A 7,764-nucleotide genomic window follows, 5' to 3' on the forward strand; every position below is an offset into this window, starting at 1 on the left:
AGGAATCCTAACTTTACTACTCATAAATGCCCTTTATGAATACCGAAAGTCGTGAAGTTAGGATTTTGTCTCAGATTAATTTTGTGAATCAGGCCCTATGTCATTTTTGTCTGTTGGTTAGAAGTAGATTTGCCTTAACAAAGGATATAACTACAGGTATGGCCACTGTCTACAAAAGAGATGAGTTAACTTCCCAATCCCAAAATCTGTGGACAGGTTTGGCATAGGAGAGCTGCTACCTGTTGAGAGTATTTTATTGGCTGGAGGACTGCCAGAGAGAATTTTCCGTAATGATATTTCCAGAATAAATCAAGAACTGACGCTAAAGGCTTGTGGTTGCTATGGTTGAAGAGAGAAGGAGGTAGACTGCCAGTTTTCTAAAATCTTCCCTTAACAGTTTTGAAGAAACAGCAAGGCCCCATTGTTCCTAATACTGTCAGGAGGACTGCTGTTGTAGACCCGAGATTGACTGGAGACAGAGGATTACCAACCATTACACAACCTGAAAGTACGGCATTGCTATTCTCACCATGAGAGACAGGTGATCAATTGAGAACCTGAGCCACCATTTACAAAGGGAAGAAGGTAAGAAGCCTCCATGGTGAACCACCTGGGAGTGCAGCTTGAGAGGGGCTCCTCCTTCTTCTGTGACTGAACTCTTTGTCTGTGTGGCTCAAAAGCTGCCTGTCTGGTCCTCAACAATCTATTTTGGTCTGGCTATTCTGCCTCCTCTACTTTAAAAGCAGAAATGCCCCTTCAATACATCACACTCCACCACCTTCAACTGCGGCAATCAGATGTGGGAAACTCCAGGTGCCAGCGGACAGCAGCCTTAATTGCCCCAAGTAACTAGAGACATCAAAATCCAACCATGCCCCTGCTACACAAAATCTGCATCTGCCATCTATTCGGCTACTGCCAAAAGTCAGCGAGACGCCAACTACCTTTCAAAAGAGACTAAAACAAGCTGACACAAGCACCAAAGACACAGTAACACTAAAGTGCCTGCACAACCTGAGTTCTTGCAGCCCACACATATACCTAAACACATTTTTATCTTATTTGTGATGCTACAAAACTGTCAGGACATTCTATTTATTGTGCACCTTTCATGTGTTTTCTATATGAGTAACCAAAGCTACATTACTGTCCAGGAGTAATTCTTGACAGATTCATTGTCTAGCAAAATCAGTGAGGACACTGTTTCGGGATAATGGGTGCATGTATGTCACCCAAAGTGGAAGGGGAGAGAAAGATTGGAGTAGAGAAGAAAAGAAAAGAGAAAAAGTGGTGAGGGAAAGGAAAGGAGGAAGATGTATATCCCCAGTTTCAAGGATCCGATCCCGAAGGGGAAGACCAAGTCTTGCCTCTTATTCACCCTCACACACCCAAAAGAATGTCATGCTTCATCATCGGGCTTTTTTTGCTCCTCGTCAGACCGGCGCTGCAATGTCTGACAGGCCGCCGAAAGGTCTCTTTGGCGGAGATCTTTTTAAAAGAGAAAAAGCTGTTTGGTGTGTGCAGGTGTGGGGGCGAGATAGGAGCGGGAAAGGATCCTGTGAAGGGTGTGGTGCGTGCAAAGGAAGTTAAAACTACCTAAGGGCATCCGCTGTAGGGTAATTTATTCTCGAGGTGTCCTTGGTAGGCTAAAAAAACAACAGGTTAGTGAGTTACGTTAGGGCTCAATGTGCCAGTGTAACTAATCACAAGGTCAACATGTTTCACGCTGGGTAAGTCCTAATGATCTGTAGTGTCTGAGTCTTGAAGGGCGGGGTATCTCCAACCAGAATTATTTGGATCTTGGCCATGGAGGGGCTCTCCTTGCCTTCTCCTGCTTGGTGACCCAATAGACCAATGTGCCCTCCCCTATCTGGTACTTACTGGCTTTGATAGCCAGATTTGCCCTCAACAGAGCCTCGAGTACTTCCTGGAGGTGCCACAGGTGGTCCTCCCAGCTAGAACTGTAGACTGCAGTGCCATCTAGATAGATGGCATTGAAGTTTTCTCCAACCCAAGTAGGACCTGGTTGACCAACCTCTGGAAGGTGGCAAGGGTGTTCTTCAACCCATCGGGCATTGCCTAGAACTGAAAATGTCCTTTTAAGGTAGACAACACAGACCCCTCTTTGGTCCCCTTGTTCAAGGCAATCTGCCAGTATCCAGACTTTAATTTAAATTTGCTGAGAAACCTTGCAGCTCTCAATCCGATCTTTGAGCTCATCAGCTAGGGGATCAGGTGTGCATTAGAAATGAGGGGCTCTAGTTGGCAGAGGTAGGTAACATTGTCCAAATAGGGAACCTTGTTTCTAGTCAGTGTAAGGGTATAAACACTTTAGATAAACCGTGCTCACCCCTGGGTAGCTTGGCATGAGCAGACAGGCCAAAGGCAATGTGTAAAGTATTTGTACTCAAAACACATAGTAATACAGTGATAACACTACAAATGGACACCACATCAGTTTAGGAAAATAAAGTATCTTTATAAACTCAACAAGACTAAAACGACCAACATACATAAGATATGACTTTAGAACAGTTATTGCAAAAATAAAGGTTGTAGAATACAAATAGCCCCACCTGGGGGCTATTGTGACGTTATCACAGAAATGAATCCAATTTACGGCGCCGATCGCGATGAGCTCGGCGTCGGGCACGGAGTCACATGGACCCCCAAACAAACAGTACTTTGGAAACGAAGTCTATGATGATGCACAGCATCATGGAGGTGAGGCATCTGTGCCGAACTTGAGGCTGGCTCCCTGTCTGCCATGGGCGAGTTGAGGGAAGTCGGTTATGTCGGTGGTGAGGTGTCGACTCTGGTGACGATGTGAAGTCCGCATGTTTGTGAAGTCACCCTCAGTGGTTATCGATGCTGCTTTAACAGGATGCAGGCGCTGGAGCACGCAGAGTTGGTGGAAGCGCTGGTGTTGGGATATGACGATAACTGCAGGTGTCGAAGGGCATCAGAGCTGCGGTGCAGGCTAGACAGTGCGTCGTGCACTTCACAAGCAGTGCCCCTGGCATCTGTGCAGGTCGCAAAGTCACAGGGGCATCACTGATGGCATTGGGGACAGGTTTTCTTACTTCTCTTAGGTTTCCTCCAGCTCTCAACAACCAGAACAACCTCCAGAGGTTCAAAACTAGTATAGGCACCTTCTGGCAGGTCAGACATCTCAGCAATAGAATATAGGGGAACTAGGGGTGAAGTCTTTGTGTCCCTGAGACTTCAGAACAGGAGGTCAGCACACACAAGCCTCTTGGAGATTCTTCTTCAAGTAGGTTAACAGCGAAGTTCCAGTCTTTGTCCTTTCCTTGGCAGAAACAGCAACTGCAGGCCAACCCGGCAAAGCAAAACACAGCAAACGAGTAGTTTCGTCCTCACAGCTCTTCAGCTCTTCTCCTTGGCAGAAGTTCCTCTTGATTCCAGAACTGAAGTAAAGTTCTAGGGTTTCAGGTCTTATATTTTTACCGCATTTTGACTTTGTACTCTTTTTTGCTAGTCTCTGAGCTCTGTAAAACCAGTGTTGTCCTATCTGGTCCACCTTCACTACCCAGGGCCGTTTCTACCATTAGGCAAGCCTAGGCGGGTGCCTAGGGCGGCAGAGGGGGGAGGGCGGCAAAAAACATGAGTTTGGTAATCCCTAAATAACAATCAAAAGCTAATAATTTGGAAGGGATAAATTTGGAGTAATGTATAAAGAAAATGCCCAAACTGTGTCTGTCCTCCTCCGTGAAAAAACAATTGGAATGTACACCATTCATTTCAGGCTGTTCGCATTCTTCTGATAGTCTCACATTTCAGGGCAGTTTACTGCCAATTTGAAGGCTTCTGTCTGTGTCACACAGAGACAGTTTTTAAAATCAATATATCGGATTCACAGAGAAATAATACCTAAATAGAGAGTTCCTTATTTTAAAAAAAAGAAGAGATTTGGGGATTTGAGGCCTACACAAATGTCCGCTCCGATTTATTCAGCTCTAAGTTCCAGGGGATCTCTGTCCATCCCGCTCACTGCAATTTCAAGTGCTGACCCCAGGGAGTGTGGATAGTGGTGTAGAGGGGAGGGGAGGCTGACAGTGGAAATTGCCGGTGTGCAAATCATAAGCAGACCATATGACCGGAGATTAGTAAACATGACAAAATTGTAGAGAAAGGGACCAACATTTCAGTGGGTGATACGTCTGCCCAGCCAGTCACACTGTGAGAGAGGCATTATTTACAAGGCAGCGTTAAGTGGCTTAATGCTGCCTTGTAAATAAGGCAAAGCCCGTATCGCCACAGGAAGGTCATAAAAAGTGACGTGCCTTTGGCGATGAGGGCTTGTAAATGTGCCCCATGGTTTTCTAAATATTTTTGTCGAAGATTTCAATGTAATACTGTGACTCTGATGTGGATAGATCAGATAGGGAGCTTCCACAGCTGAAAGATTCAAATGAATACTTGTGAGTGTGAAACTGCAATATCAAAGAATCGTAAAAAAAAACGAGGTAAAGCTATTACCATATGTGAGTCAGGTGAAGGAAGCAGTTTGGCAGTATGCAATACTCTTTGTCACTTAGATGCTTAAACATCCGAGAATGTAAGGCATTCTATCACTATCTGTTTCATAAATTAAATCACCTGCTCTCACCTTGCACCTCTCCAGTGGCGTCACTAGGAGAGTGCGGTGGGGGGTTCGGACCGCATCGGGTGACACCAGGGTGACACCAGCACATGGGGTGACACCAATCTGGTTACACTGTGTTGGCTGCTGGCCAAACTTTGCAGCCTCGCCTCTGCCATTAAATGGGTCCTCCAGTCCTTTCAGTATTACCTTCTAGGTCGCACCAATGTGGACTACCTCTCTCGCGGTCTGGTGGACTCTTGGGCCGGGCGATCGGGCAAGCCTGGTAGGGGAGTACTGTAAGGAAAAGGCCTTGGGGGCTAGTGGCGGGAGCCCCAGGGGCACCAAGGAGTCCTGCTTCCTTGCCTCTTCCAAATTTGCCGGTGTAATACTTCCGGTGCAAGGGGGAGGAGGGACTTCATATTCCGATGGCTCGGAACTGCGGAGGGGAACTTGGATGCAATGAGGTGAAAGCAGGAGAGCAGAGGAGGACAACCAGAAGGAGGACGCGGTAGCGGATGCTATGGAGGAGAAAGCGGTGGGAGAACATCCCGCGCAACCAGAGGCCAGCGGATCCAGAAGGGACACCCTGACCAAGGATGTGGATGAACAGGACGTCTGCAGGAGCCAGGATGACCACCGGGAAGGCGTGCAGACCAGGCAGCCTTGGCTCTGTCACAGAGGAGGTCCATGGGGTAAGTTGTGAGGGGGTGACACCATGAGTTACCCACACTGGGTGACACCAACCCTAGTGACGCCCTGCACCTCTCACATGTTTCGTCTTCTCAGTGGACACCATCATTTTACATCGGACATTCTCCTTATCACCCCTCAGTTGGAATGTCCAAAAAATGACAACATCCTTGTACTGAAAGACAATGCGAGCCTTTACAATATCGGCTGTCCTCTGCAAAATTAATTTGTGGTCTCAGAGTGTACCCGTGGGTACACATTCACATGCCACTGCCATACCGGAGTTTGTCACAATGTGGCACCATTTTTAGACTCTGCTCTCAGAGGCCAAGCGGCTAGGGAAATGAAGAGCTGCGTTGAGCTGAAGCCGTGGAATATGTTTAAGAGCTATTATATACAGAGCTTGCCTAGGTCTGAAGAAAAAAATCCCATTATACATATGTAAACCTGTTCTTCTTCAATACTATTGTTGATGTGTTTTATTGTTTAAGGTTAAATACAAGTTCCTTTATATCTAATGCATGAATTCTTCTAGACTGGATGACAGGGGGAGAGAGTGATGGTGATAAAAAGGTGGGGAGCATTTTTCAATTCTTGCCTAGGGCGGCAAAACACCTAGAAACGGCCCTGTCACTACCTACAGGAGGTGGAGCCAGCATTGTGCAGGGCACCCACAACCTGTTCAGGTGCTAGTGGAAGCTCCTTCCACCACTCTAAATGCAGAAAGTTCTATTCAGCTTAGCTCTGAGTCACCCAGGAAAAGCAGGAAACACCTTAACCCGCAATGTAACTGTCTAGAACGAATGCACACCCCCAGCTCCTGTGACACCAAATCCAGATGGCGAATGCACAAACAGGCAGAGGCACACAGGATGGCTAAGTAAGAAAATGCCCTCTTTCTAAAAGTTGCATTTTCAAACACACAATTTAAAAACCACCTTTACTAAAGATGTATAATTGAATTCTGATTTCAGAGAGTCTAAACTCCATTTCTCTATCTAGTCCCATTGACAAATTACACATGCAAGATGTTACAAGTCAGCCCCTATGTTAACCTTTGGGACAGACAGCTTTTCAATAGTGAAAAAACTAAATACACAGTATTACACTCTCAGGATAGGTAAAATACACCAGTACATGTCCGCCTTTCACATTTACTGCATCCTTCCCATGGAGTTCCTTGGCCCTACCCGAGGTGTGCCTTTCATGTAAGAAAAGAGAAAGTTAGGGCCTGGCAAGTGGGTGCACTTGCCAGGTGAACATGGCAGTCTAAACTGCACATGCAGACACTACAGTGGTCGATCTGAGACATATTTACAGGGCTATGTATGTGGGTGGCACAACAAGTGCTGCAAGCCCACTAGTAGCATTTGATGTGGAGGCCCTGGCACACTCCGTGTAGTTGACTAGGGACTTACCATTAAATCAGATATGTCAATCATGGACAACAAATCATAATCCCAGTTTACACAGGGAGTCCTTGCACTTTGGCACTGATCAGCACTGGCAAAGTGACCAGAGTACCTAAACCGGCAAAAACAAAGTTCAGCACACAGCAAAAATACAGGAGGTAGAGGCAAAACATCAGGGGAAACCACACCAAATATGCCAGGTCTAACACTGCCACATGTACGTACTCAGTAGGGAACATCACCATCTTTTAGCGGAAGAGGTTTAGGGGCTCCATCCGATGTGTATTATGGAGTTGATGACCATGTACTAATGGGGCAAATAGGTATACCCAATCTATTATTTTATTCCAAAAAAATAACAGCTCTCTCAAGCCCATTATGAAAATTGGGTCCCTCAACAGATACTTTCTATCAACATATTTTCAGTTGCAGGATGTGTTACCTCTGCTCCAGCAAGGCGACTACATGGCGGCACTAGACTTCAAGAACGCCTACTTCCACATCTCCATTCTTCCCACCCACAGACACTAACTGTGTTTCATGGTAAGTGCCCAACATTATCTGTTCAAAGTTGTTCCCTTTGGTGTCACCACTGCTCTAAGGGTCTTTACCAAGTATCTGACAGTGGTTTTTGCCCACTTAAGGAGAGGGGGCATCCACGGTTTCCCCAATCTTGACGATTGGCTGATCAAGAGTGCAAGCAGTCAGCAGTGCCCACAATGCACCTAGGTGACCATCTCACTTCTCTAAAGCCTTGGGCTCACCATAAATGTGTTCTGATTATTTCCATAAGCCTTTCAAATCCAATCGTTTCCAGGGGTTGTGGTAAACTTAGTTACTGGCAAAGCCTACTGAAGCCCTCAAAATGTTGCTGCCTTACACCAGCTTGTACCTCCTTTTTAGCCACAACGTCATCTCACAATTGGAGCAGCGCGGGATAGGGCTTGCACCATGCAAATCATTGGTGCAAATTCAAGTACAAGCTTCACTCAAGTGGATGGATCTTTGTCTTGAATTCAGGCCTAACATCAGCTCATCAACAGTACAGCAATATCA

Source organism: Lissotriton vulgaris, chromosome 9, assembly GCF_964263255.1.
Source record: "Lissotriton vulgaris chromosome 9, aLisVul1.2, whole genome shotgun sequence".
NCBI classification, from domain to species: Eukaryota; Metazoa; Chordata; class Amphibia; order Caudata; family Salamandridae; genus Lissotriton; species Lissotriton vulgaris.